At 32.8% G+C, this 13108-nt stretch overlaps 2 protein-coding genes across 10 annotated transcripts in view; one reads left to right on the plus strand and one right to left on the minus strand.

Moving 5' to 3' along the window:
• Nucleotides 1-12018, minus strand: part of LOC119644604 (hepatic lectin-like) — a 23213-nt gene extending 11195 nt beyond the window's left edge. The window contains exon 1 of one of the 2 annotated variants that reach the window (XM_038044221.1): nt 11988-12018. The gene's annotated coding sequence lies outside the window, so the exon portion shown is untranslated. Of the gene's footprint in view, nt 1-7944; nt 7958-11987 lie in introns of those variants that run through there. The other variant, XM_038044225.1, reaches the window with a different exon arrangement.
• Nucleotides 1-13108, plus strand: part of LOC119644602 (uncharacterized protein CG43867) — a 218632-nt gene that overhangs the window by 144337 nt on the left and 61187 nt on the right. The window lies entirely within an intron of this gene.

Consider the following 13108-nt stretch of genomic DNA (forward strand, 5'->3'; position numbering starts at 1 on the left):
TATATATATATATATATATATATATATATATATATATATATATGCCTGTGTGTGTGTGTGTGTGTGTGTTTGCGAGTCATGTGTTCATGTGTTATATTTGTGTAAGCAAAGTGAATTTAATGAAAATGAATTTTCCTGGTTATTCACACAGTCGTCAGAGTTTTACTTTTATCTTATGCTTTCAGCTAAGGTTCACAAAGTTTAAGTGAAAAAATTCTTCTTGTCTAGCAAAGAAATTGCAGTCACTAATGTACTTATTGACTTTTCATGGATGTGTATGCGTGTGGTGCGGTTCTGTGTTCGGGACGCGGTGAGTGGGGGGTGAGAAGTTGGCGAGCAAACGCAGCTATTTTTCACATATATTTTCTTTTATTTTCTGGATTTTCCCATTTATTGTTAAAGGTAATCATGGTAACAGGTGTTTCTGGCGATTTGTTTGATTACATTTTTATGGGGGACAGTGATGGATCGTGATAAATGGCCACAGAGACAATAGATTGTAGATTAAATGAATATTGAGTGGAATTATGTATTCAGTAAAAGATATGTTTGAAGAAACCGTCCTCGCTTCCTTAGGTGTTTTAAAGAATTTAAAAAATCTTTAAGGACTGCAGAAGAAAATATGAACAAAGAGCAAAAAAAAACAATCTTAAACCTTGGTAGTTAATGGTCGTGCAAGCCCGACCATTAACTACCCTGCTGTACGGCTTCTCTTAATACAATTCTTTCCCTGTTTAGTTTCAGTAAATGTAATTTTTATCTCAACTCAATTATTTCCTTCATTTATTTCCGTAAAAAAATACCTCGATGGCATATGAAGGCGTACTCATTACAGAAAACATCCGAGAATAGGCTTACGTGTTCCATATTGTTCTTCTGTATTGACTCCAATCTTAGGCTACTAGCTAGCTAAGCCTTGTTACTTATTTAAGAGGAAGTTGAACAAATATGATCCCAAGCATACCAAACTTTCCGCTTTTACTTAGTATGCCAAAGCGAAAAAATGCCCCGATTCAAACGATTTTCAATAGATCGCGTCCTTGGACTATTTCATAAATATTTCTCGCCCTATAAGTTAAACCAAAAAAGTAAATGGACAGACATCAGTTGGATAAACATGCCTACATCGAATCATTCTGAGTCGCTCAGTGTAACATTATAAAAGACGGATTTATCTCAAAGTCTTCGCACAAGATGCAAGGGTATAAAAATAAAGAAAAAATGTCGTAGCCTTTTTCATTACAATTCAAACAAATTATTTTCTTATATCTTGAATTAATTATTTGAAGCCATTGTCCGCAAGAGCGGGCGAATAGGAGGCAACCGCGACTAACAAGTCAGTATTCGTTAATTCAAATATTAGTGTGGTAGAGTTTATCTTGCTTGCAGTTATAAAGAATGCTCAGTCGGTGAAGGCATAAGGCTTACGGATTAGGCACACAGACCCATTAGGTTGCGTCCCGCTCCCTATGTTCCCTATTCCTTTCCCTTTCTTCACTTCTACTTCTCTCTGGCCGTCGCCGTGTTACACGAATAAGGGGCATTCCTTGTGTGATCGGCCATTTAAAGCTAAACTATATAAACTTCCAGGATTTCTAAACCACAAATATGAATAAGTGATTTTCGTTTCGCTTTGTTTATTGTCAGGTTAACGAAGAGTAAAAGATTGTCGTACAGAGCGAAACAAATGGTAGTCGGACGGGACAAGGGACGGGACTATATAGCGAACATTTCAAAAACATATGAGGCAAGCTCTGATATACATGGTCTGGCATTGTTGTGATGGCTCGCTTTTGCTCGCTTTAATTCCATTACTTGTTGACTCTAGAGCGGGCAGCAGTTCATGATGATTGATTCTCTCTCAATTCCTGCATTACATTACGCGGCGTAAATCCGGGCCGTGTTAGCGTTTGTGAAAATTTTTTCATCTTTCGTTGTACACTAGTACAGGTGAGAAAAAATCAAAAACTTTTTGAAAATATCGTGGCAATAAATTTTCCCAATTGATTTGAAAGCAAAATCTTGTATTGAAGATGCAAAAGATCCAGTAGGTAGCAGAAATGCGAAGAACATGATTTCGGGAAAAACGCTCTCTGCTAGAAGAAGTTTTTGTTTGACTTTTAATCTGCGTTACCTACACTGTTGCACTGGTTTATTAGCTTTCAATTATAGCTATAATAATAGCCAGGCATCACTCAGATAACAAAATTCTTCCCTCGTAATTGTCTTCTTTTGGACAGTTTAGAAAGAATAAGGAATTAGGGAATATATTCAGCAGCTAATTCGAGATAATTGAAAAGTAGCCCACATCCTAATAAGCGAAACCAAAAAGTATCTTTTCTCTTTCTCTCTCTCTCTCTCTCTCTCTCTCCCTCCCTTTCTCTTTCTAAAAAATAGAATATAAAATATTAAAATAATAATGATGAAAAAGACTAAATTAAAATAGACCCTGCTTGAGAAGAAGAAGCAACGATAACAAAGACAACGGACAAGATGTTGAAATTGCTTAAAAATATATGACACTTTTCTCTCAATTTTAATATCTTTTTGAAGACTTCAACTGTGTTGGTAAAACTCGCTACCATAGCATAAGAAGCATAAGAATATATTTTTTTTAGCTTTTCTTTACTTCTCCTCCTCCACGGCAAAGAAAAACAAATTGTTAAAGTTATTAAATATTTATTAAGTTACAAATGAAACCCAATGGAAAATGTTATTGTTATGTTATTTCTATATCGAACATCCAAAGTTGGCCGGTATACTAATATGCTAGTGCTGTTTGCAACTGCTTTGGAAATAGAATTGCATTCAATATTCGCGTAAGATATATCAAGAGTTAAATGGTGTGTAACGAAAATATTTAGCTTGGCCAGGGTTGTATTTGTGTTCACGCTCTTGATGTCTTCAAAATTGAAATAAATATTCTGCTGATTGACTTAAGTCGAGAAATGGCCCATTTTCGGCCCACACGCACGTCAATTGAAAGATTGAAAGAATCACGAGGAAAACTCGATATGAATATAAACTTTAACATAGTTTTTGGAGCTATATAAATAATCAATGAAAATAATTCAAGCAGTGGACTTTGAATAGCTTTAATAGAAGACTAAGCCTTTCTCATCTATCGGGCATCGAAGATTCGTTTAGAAACTTTCTTACTTCTTTCTTGTCAGCAAATAATGACTGCAACAAAGGAAAACTGAAGACAAATGAACGACGAACGAATAATAGTGAACGAAAGCAGACAAAGTTGCTGAATGTTGGGAGAGCGGGTGAGAGCGTGTTTATGTGTGCGTGTGTGTGTGTGTATGTGTGTGTTAACGAATTCATAATATAATCATTTTATTTTATTGTCAACAATCATTGAAGTCAATTGTAGTTTTTGTTAGTTCTCAGAATCTGCAACTCAGTCAATCTGCGTTATTTCTTTCTTTCTTCGTTCACAACGAAAGGACTAAGAACTAACTATAGCCAGAAAATCATTGAAAGTAATGACTCTGATAAAAACGTTCATGAAATATGAAAAATCGTATAAATTTGTTCAAGTTTTTTCAAATTATTTTTACGATCAAGCTCCTAGAAATATGTTACAATATGTTGAACACAGTAAGTGTTAATAATATTAAAATAGTTTTAATATAACATATGTAATCTATACATATACATATATATATATATATATATATATATATATATATATGCATATTACGCTTCTTAACTGCGTATCATTAACCTGATTTTTGCCGTATCTACATAAGCTTAAGTATAAAACCTCAACAAGCAATAGCTTTTTGTCAACTAGGAAAACCAACATGCAACTGCTTTATATATAACTTGACAAAAAAAAAAAAAGAAGCAACACCGCTCTAGGGCAACAACCTGATGGCCAAGAGCAACAGTACATATGCATTCATTTATATTTTATTCTAGTTTTTCTATTTATTTAAGCCTACCTACAAACAAACAAAACCCAAAGAAATGTATAAATGTATGTCAATTGCTAACATTTTACGCGTATTGTCCTCACATGATGTTGACATAAAATATGTGACAGTTGACCGCATTTCAATGCATGTATTAAACAAACAAGGCGAACTTTATTATTATCGTATGAAAATGCAATAAAAAAAAAAAAAAAAAAAACCTGGAAATATAAAAATATATTTAACTTCATCTATATAAAATAATACCAGTCCATTTGTGTAAAAAAAAAAAAAAAAAACAAACAAATTTTTAGTACATTTATAAATAATTTGCAGCATACTGTTAGCAAAAGAAAGAAAAAATGTATAGAATAGTTTTTAGAAAAAAGTTAAAAAAAAAAAAAACAAAAGCAATTCTGAACGAAATAAATAATTATTGAAAACTATTCTAGCATACGGTTAGTTATTAAAATTATTTTACAATTTGTAAAGAGATGGTTTTTATTGCCCGCTTTACTGTGACTTCTCTGATAAGAATGGAAATCTTTTCATACATTGCATGTTACGCTTTTTTTCGCATCTTTCCCTTTCCTTTCCTTTGAAAATCAAATGAATTACCATACAAAAGGAAGTTAGTCTTGACAGTTTATACGGTAAGGTGGAATGTCTTATGGTTGTAGGTCGAACGCAACGCATGCCTATGTTCGAGCTAAGATAAATCACGAGATGGTAGAAAATTTATCCGTCAAAAAAGATGTATGTGACTTTAGTTTATTTACAATAAATACTATATCACCACTACATTGAGGCTAATTTTAAAAATGTGTCTGTCGCCCGCCATGAAAATGGCTTGGTTTATTTCTAAACAGAACTTAATCCAAATGGCAATGCTTGCGATCTGCATGTGAATAACATATCCATACGTACATGTAAGTATGTATATATGTAAATTATAAACCGTTCTAAACAAGTGTGCGTTCAATAATTGCATAGTGTTCAACATGAAATAAAAGTAAAATCAAATAATTTTTTTTTTTTTTTTTTTGCCTCAAATTATTATCCAATAAATGAACGAACCACCAAAAAAAAGGGAAAAAGAATTATTTTGTTTGAGAGTAGCATTTGTTTTAATTTAAAAAATTTTTATTATTTATGTAGCTTTGCTTATAAACTGACAAAAGCCACATTTCCATACATACCCTGAAGATTTTTTCATTATATAAATAAATCGTAAATTTTAATTTATTAACAAAAAAATTATAGAGACAATAAAAAATTGTGCAATAAAAAGAAAATTCAAAAAAAAAAAAAAAAAAAAAAAAAAAAAAAAAATGGGAGACGACTATAAAATATAAATAATGTATACAATTTTTATTGTTCTGCCTTTTTTAATAAGCGACGGTTATAAATCACTCAGCTCGGTTTTTTTTTTTTTTTTTTTTTTGTAGCCACCACTAGTTGATAAAGTTATGTTAATTTACTCGCTCCGTTTGCAACATTCGAAAGTATCTAAGCAAAACAAGATTTCAAAGTCATTTAGGGATAAACCCAAATCCGCAAAAGTCTCAACTTACACGACTATTTTCAAACTCTTATTGCTAATAACGATATCGATCCAGAATTGAGCCACAGCAAGGAGCAGGTAGCAAAAAAAAAAAAAAAAAAAAAATCGAACAATTTAGATGACGGTATCCGAGGTTCGTTCCAAATTGCTTGAAATTTCTTATTTACTTTTCATGAATTCATTTTCATGCTTTCAGTTGTCAGTAATTTTTAATTGCTTCAAAAACCACTGGCAGGAGCAAGAGTAGCTGAACGGCAAATAATAAAGAGAAATTATTATATTAAAATTATATGCATTTACATTATTTACATTTCCGTTGCCGTCTCAACCAAAAAACAAAAAAAAAAAAGGAAAAACCTTATGACTCTCATTAAGGTTTACAGCTATTTGGGCATTTAATTAATGCATATTTATTTGCCTTGGTTACCGTACGTAACAAGGAGGGCAGACAACGATCATTTCTGTGCACACCATATAGCAAGAAGTCCGTTCTTCGTCATTACGAACGGTAAGCAAAAATCAAGTCAATAAAAAACATTTAAACATCTTTGATAATTATTCAAAAAATATTTTGAATAGCTTTTCAAGTCCTTTCGAAAGCAATATATGCGATACTGCAGTCTTATATGAATTTAAACTTAAATTCAATTCTATTGTCTAATCATTTTCGCCTTGCAGTTTACTTAAGTGATTAATCCTTAGATTAAAAAGAAAATAAAATCAATGAATAAATCCATCCCGATGTCTGATGAATTAGTTAGTTTGTAATATTCCAGACATATCCCCTCTTCACAATTACTAACATGTAATAAGAATTGATTTTATTTTATCTTGTTGTCCATCCAGCTTTTGGGCGACATTTGTCTCACCGCCTTCAAATTGATATAAGTTTGTGGGGCAAAAAGTCAAGTAAACTTGTCATTAAGGGCTTACATGTATAAGAAGTCCGAGAATTCTGCGAATAGTTTCGGAACCAAATATTGTTTTTGACGTTTTACCGGAACCTCTCTCGGTCTACGGGGATATAAGCTCTTGTTGATGTAATAAACGTTTTCATCTACGGCATCTCTGGTCAAGTCGTAAAACAATGAAAGCAAAAAAAAAAAAGAAAAATTTCAAGTGACCATCAAAGAGAATTCGTGGAATCTCTTCCCTTGCCATCTCCATTGAAAATTACAATTAAAAGTCAACTGAATTGAATTGTCTTGCATTATTATGGCATGTTCTCCTCTTTTCTGCCTCGGATTGATATCTAGCTATGATGTAGCTAAGAGCGCCTCAGCAGTTCGAACATTGAAACTTTTTAAGACATATAAAGGAACTTCAAAGGAATCTATCCGCCAAGTGTCCACTGTATTGATTCTGTTTTAAATCGCACATCTGTTCACATCGCACATCTGTAGAGCACTTTATGGGTAGAAATCTATTCTGGAATTTCTCGCGTAACAAACGCTAGTCCTCTCTACTCTTTCCAACTGCCGTCGTATAGGGGCCATAATTAAAAAAAAAATTAAAGTGAAAGTGAAAGTGAACAGCGAAAAGTGCCCGCCTCAAACAATTCTTACGGAGAAGCTTTTCCAACTTATCCGTGCCGATTGTTCACTGAAATTCAAGCTGCATTCAAGGACACCTACTTATGAATTTGCCCTCGTAATGATTTTTTTTCTTTGTCGTTTATCCGATAATCACTATAATTTGCCTATTAATCAGCGTTACTTTGCAAATCTACTTCGGGCGAATGCCCAATCGACAAACCAATCATTGGAATCATTGAATGGATATAAACAAAAATATATCACTGTCATATAATTATTTATCTTTTTTTTTTTTTATTTATTTTTTTTTTAATTATGTGATTTTTTTCGCTTTCATTAGCTTTTCTATGAATTTTTTGTTTATGTGTTTGTTGTTCTTGTTTTTAAAAATGACATAAATGGAGCGATAATAATATTAATGTTGAGATTGATTTGATGACAATTCCAAAACTTTGACACGCGGACGAAGCGTCCGCGAGAGGTGTGCGCTCATCGTGCATTGGCATCGTGGACGGCAATAATACAAGTAAACTTCAGAATTAAAGCGAAATTAATTTTCGTTCGCAAGGGCAAACACAAGTACAGGTATCGTTGTCCGTAACATGAGATTAATTTTTTTGCAATTCATTCGATCTTAAGTCATACAAAAGACAAAGTCTGTCAACTGTCAACGGCAATTACCCGAAAAGTAATTGTGATCACAGATTTTCGTTCGAAAAAAAAAAAGAAAAAAAAAGAAAAAAATGTATTACACGTATACATAGGCATCTAGCGAGGAAACCAGCAAATTTCAATCAAAATTCCATCAAATCAACGACAAAATCAATTTAAAATGTGCAACAGTAGCAGCACCGGCGATAGGAACAATAACTGGTAAGAAAGAGGTGGTTATCTCGCCGTTCACATAAACAAATATACAAACCACAAATTATACACTAAAACTAACGCAAAGAGAGCCAACGCAACAACGCAATAGAGAGATTGAAAAAAAGAGAAAGAAGATATAGAGTATGAGTGAGCGAGAGAGAAAAAAAATTAGTATTAGGATACTTAGTGAGCGAGTGAGTAAGTGAGTGAGTGAGTGAATACTTTAATGCCTTTTCCCGTTATAAGTGCACAACAAATAATGATAAAACGTTAAACAACAACAGGATATCCAGGCAGCTAACTATACAACACAATGAAAACATCTGGTGGCATATTAAATGTTAGATTTGTGTTCTCTAACTATATTGTGTAATTTGTTATTGCGTTGTCTTCTATGCTAAATTAACGCTTGAATTATCAATTTTATTTACAATAGAACACAAATTTAAATTAAACCTGCACCGGGAAGCCATCCTGAAGGAACGATAGATGGAACAAAAATGAAAGGAATGCAAGCAACGAGTAACGAGAAACGAGAAACGAAAAATGAGATGATGCGAGAAATGATTTGAAAGCCTCAAATTATATCAAATTAAAAATTTACTTTTGGTCACTAACTACAACTACATATACACACTAGCATACATCATACATTCACCATATAATTGCTATTGTCGATATGCGTTACGTCTGTCGTTTTAGCTATTATTATTGCATAGTCAATTTGCCTAATATATATATATACATATACATATGTGATACGAAAATCACAACAACTGGGGGTGTATTAGCGAACCAGGCAGCTACCTAGCCGCATAGCCAGCATACATACGATTCAGGTAGCATTTCATTTGTAATATTGCACTTTGATGTGTTATCATTAATTGTAACCAAAGGTAACCAACCAATTTTCAATTGCTCAAAGCGTAAACGAAAGAATATCGGCACGTAGCCTTGCACAGCATCGCTATGGTTATGGTTAAGTCAATAGTAAAAGTGTCAAAGCATCTAGAGGGCATTCAATTAGAATCGTATTGATAGCAAAGTTAGATTTCTTCTTCTTCTTCTTCTTTTGCATTTTAAGACAAATACCGATAAAGGACCACAAATTAATTGTTGTCGTTAGAGAGACGAAGAGCAGCAGGGGAATGGGAAAGGGAACAAATACTAAGAAAAGCATCATGCATGCGCAATTGGAAAATTTGCTAATTTATTTAAATGTTGACAAAATGCTTTTACAAAATTTTCCCTTTGTAATTCGAATTATTCTTCAAAATTGACAATACATAATAAAAGATAAATGTTGATATAATTTTATTGAACTAGTAGATGAAAAAAAAAAAAAACAAATACGCAAAAACCACAAAAGTAGGCATTAAAAATTTAAATCGTTTAGAGGTAATGCATTAAAATTTGCTTAACAAATATGTTTAAGGTGTTGTTCAAATGTCGAAAATTTTGAAAAACTCAAAAATGTATTAAATGAGCATCTTTTTTTTTTTGTAGCCTACTTAAAGTTGCTATATAAAACTATTTTTCAAAAGTCTACTTTTCATTATTAATATCTGAATTGTTTACGCTCGACAAGCAGATAAATATTATGCATGTGTTCGTGTTCATTATATGGTAATTTTTAAGCATTATTTAGTCTCTCAACTAAAGTAATGGAAAACTCCATTAGAACTCTGCGTTTAATCACTTCTACTCATTTACCGTAAAGAGCACACACAGAACTTGTGCTAGTTAAGCATATTTTAATGTCTATAACCTTTTATCAGTCTTTTATGATAATGTTGATAATAATAATGACGAGAGTATCATGCACATAATACACTAGACGTCAACATACAATCTAACATATATAACCGAAAAAATTTTACTTTGACAGAATATTAAATGGTTTAAATGTGTGATGGATAATATGAATAAATTTTGTATGAAAATTTTAAAAAGAAAAATTTCTATACCAATGCGGAAAACATAGTCAAGTGAAAGGAAAGCAAAAGAAAAAAAAGAAAAAAAAAAGTAAATAAATAAAAAATAAAAATAAACTGGAAAATACAAAAATATTTATGAATAATTCATAAATATAAAGAATATGAATTTTTTATGCGCTAGAGCATAGAAAGTTTAAGTTCTGTAAATAAAACACATGCTTGTATTTGATTTACAAAAGAAGCAGCACAGAAGAAGAGAAAAGAAAGCCACAAAACTTTAAAAAACTCTTTAAGAAATTAAAATAAAAAATGTTAGATTCTTGTACGAGATGAAACACGGCTTGGCGATCAAAGAATTTCAACCTAATACCATGCATATGGAGACCCCAGCCGAGGGCGAGGTCTGCGAAATTACATTTTGGAAAAGTTTTGTTTACCGCGAGGAGAGGAGATGCCCGACAAACTCAACTTAAAGTCGCTCTCAACAAATCCAAATTGCAGTACAGTTATTATGCCATTCACCGGAAGGTGAGTGGTACATTCATTTTATTAAGGCGTTTACAAGGCCCAGAGGGAAGCATCAGAGTCAGATCCTACACAGTATATACATTCTTGTTCAGCATCGAACTCTAAATCGATCTAAGAACAACCGTCTATTCTTCTGCGTAATGTTTGTCGTAAACATTCTCTTCGCCGCCAAAAATGAAGTTATCTTCAACTTCGAATTTGGCGAAAATATTGGAAGTCCTTGCACGCAGGTTGATAGTGAAAATGGGCCAAATTGGTCAAAGGACACGTTCACAGTATCACAGTTAAATTTGGAAATCAACATATACTTTATTGAGGCTCTATGATAAGCCCCATACCGGTTCGCATATCGAACTATTCGCATATCGCTATTGAGGCTTTCAATAAGTTCAGCAAATATTGACATTCCCCCTTAACATGCGTTCAACTTTTTGTTACATATTTTTTAATTGAGATTTTTAATCAAAGGCAATGTAAAGCATTTTTGCACTACCTCTAAGCGACTATTGTTTTCGTAATGTTTACTTCTTCGACTGGCGTTCGGGAGACATTATTTTTAATAATTACCAAAAAGGACGTAATTAGAAAGAGACTGTGGAATAAATCTTAAGTAAAGAAATCTGAAACAAGCTCCTTCCTAAATCGAATTAGATTAGAAAAAATTAACATATCACTCAATAAGTGCCTAGGATCATGGTCATTTTTTTTTTAAAAGTTCGCCATTCAAACGCACTAATAATGCTATGTAATGTTCACTATTGATCTTTTGTCGTCTTTTAAAATAGCCGGTGAATGTTATAGAATGTGCGTCATATTCTTCTCAACTGATTTTTGTTGTTTTTGTCGTTTTGAGCGGCTTTCGTCGCGTTTTCGGTTGGCTGACTGCTAATCGCACTCTGGAGTGCAGTGATGAATCCATGCTTCGCTCATTGACACATTTGGCATGAAAAATGAGTTTTTAATTCGGCTAAACAGCTCCAACAAGTTATTATTTTTGGTCAAAAGCTAGCAAACCATGAACAGAGCTGCCTCATCGACAAACATTTAATGCAGAATAGAAAACACACTGCCTTACGATATCGTTAAGGTATCAGCTATCTCGCGTAACGTCGCTTTTCGGTCTTCCAAAGGATTATGTATACACTGTTCATGTTTTCTAGAACGTCTGCCGAATTCGTGCGATCGGAGCGTTTAACAACACTTCTCTATCACATATCTCCACGCAGCAGAGTCCAAATAACACATGTCAAGCGATTGCTTTGCTTGCACACTTTGTTTTCCCCCATTAAAACAAGAAGCTCTCTCACTACACTCACACAAATTCCGATTTTTCCATTGGTTTGAAAATCGAAAAGGAAGGTCACAAAAACAGCTGTAACTTGTCAAGCAACAATCGCAATCTCATGAAATGTTGAACACAAGACAAACCCAAGTGACACCTACATTTCATCCTACGAACATATTTGGTGAAGTGCTTCTCTAGAAAGTGTAATTAATACGTCTGCAAGACCTGGTTTTTTTTTTTTGCTAATTGCGCTATGAAAAAATGTTTTGTATAAAGAGAATCTTCATTGTCGTGCGTTTCTCTGCACGTCTACTTTTTGTATGGTAAGCTACTTTTCAAATCGCGTACATATATATTCCTTATCTGTTGTTGCTTTTTAAAAAATTTCAACTCATATTATTTCACTGACACTCTTTGTTTTCCTTTTTAATTATCTCTATTGATGATTAATAAATTCATATTTTTGCTTCTTTTCTTCTTTTTTTTTTTGTTAGCATTCGTTTATTTAATAATGAATTATAAAAACATTTAAAATAAACGTTAAGTCATTAATTTAAAATATATATAAAATGTATTTTTATTATTATTTTTTTTTTTTATTTTTTCTGCTCTTTAATCTGCCGCGACTAACTGTTGTATATGTGTGGTCTGATGCGACTGGGCATGGTCCTTCGTGTGAGCATTGCATCATGACACAAACCTTAATCGCACCCATACACAGAGTGAAAGAGGGAATGAGAGAAATAGATAGATAGATAGATAGATAAATAGAAAGAGAGAAAGAGAGAGAGAGAGAGAGAGAGAGAGATTATTAATAAAACTTAATTGTATTTAATTTTGCAGCCGGCAATATTTCAAAATTAAGTTAAAAGCGAAAAACAATATTTTATTGCATTCTGGTTAATACGTGTGCTTGGCGGTCTATACGATTAATCAGTTGAATGTTTGATTAAATTATAAGCCTCTGTTTTTTTCGCACATTTGCAGCAAATAAAAAACCATGCAAGGCAATAGTTATTTAATTTGTAATAAATCAGTATCAAAGTATCAAGTAATCAAGTAAATATAAAAAAAAAAAAGTATTCTTTTTCCGCAATACTGCTCTGACTTATAATAATAATAAGCCGGTAATAAAGAGTAACTAAATGAAAACAAGTAAAAACACCACATTGGGGGCGATGACTTTCCAAAGTGAGGCGTTATATGGGAAGTGGTCGAAAAGGTGGCCCTATCCGGTCCATTTTCAATGCACCAAATTTCATGAAAATTTCTCAAAAATTTGCGTCCTTTGAGTTGAACGCAAGAAAACGAGACGAACAGAACGACGGATAAGCTTAAATCAATCCAGGAATTGATCCTGTAATATCCTCGTACCACGAACGTCGTAGGGTATAAAAAAAGGGAAAAACAATGTTTAAAATTTCATATTCAACTTCAGGAATGAAATCGAATCAATATGCCATAATATA

This window comes from Glossina fuscipes, unplaced genomic scaffold (assembly GCF_014805625.2).
Source record: "Glossina fuscipes isolate IAEA_lab_2018 unplaced genomic scaffold, Yale_Gfus_2 0, whole genome shotgun sequence".
Taxonomy (NCBI): domain Eukaryota; kingdom Metazoa; phylum Arthropoda; class Insecta; order Diptera; family Glossinidae; genus Glossina; species Glossina fuscipes.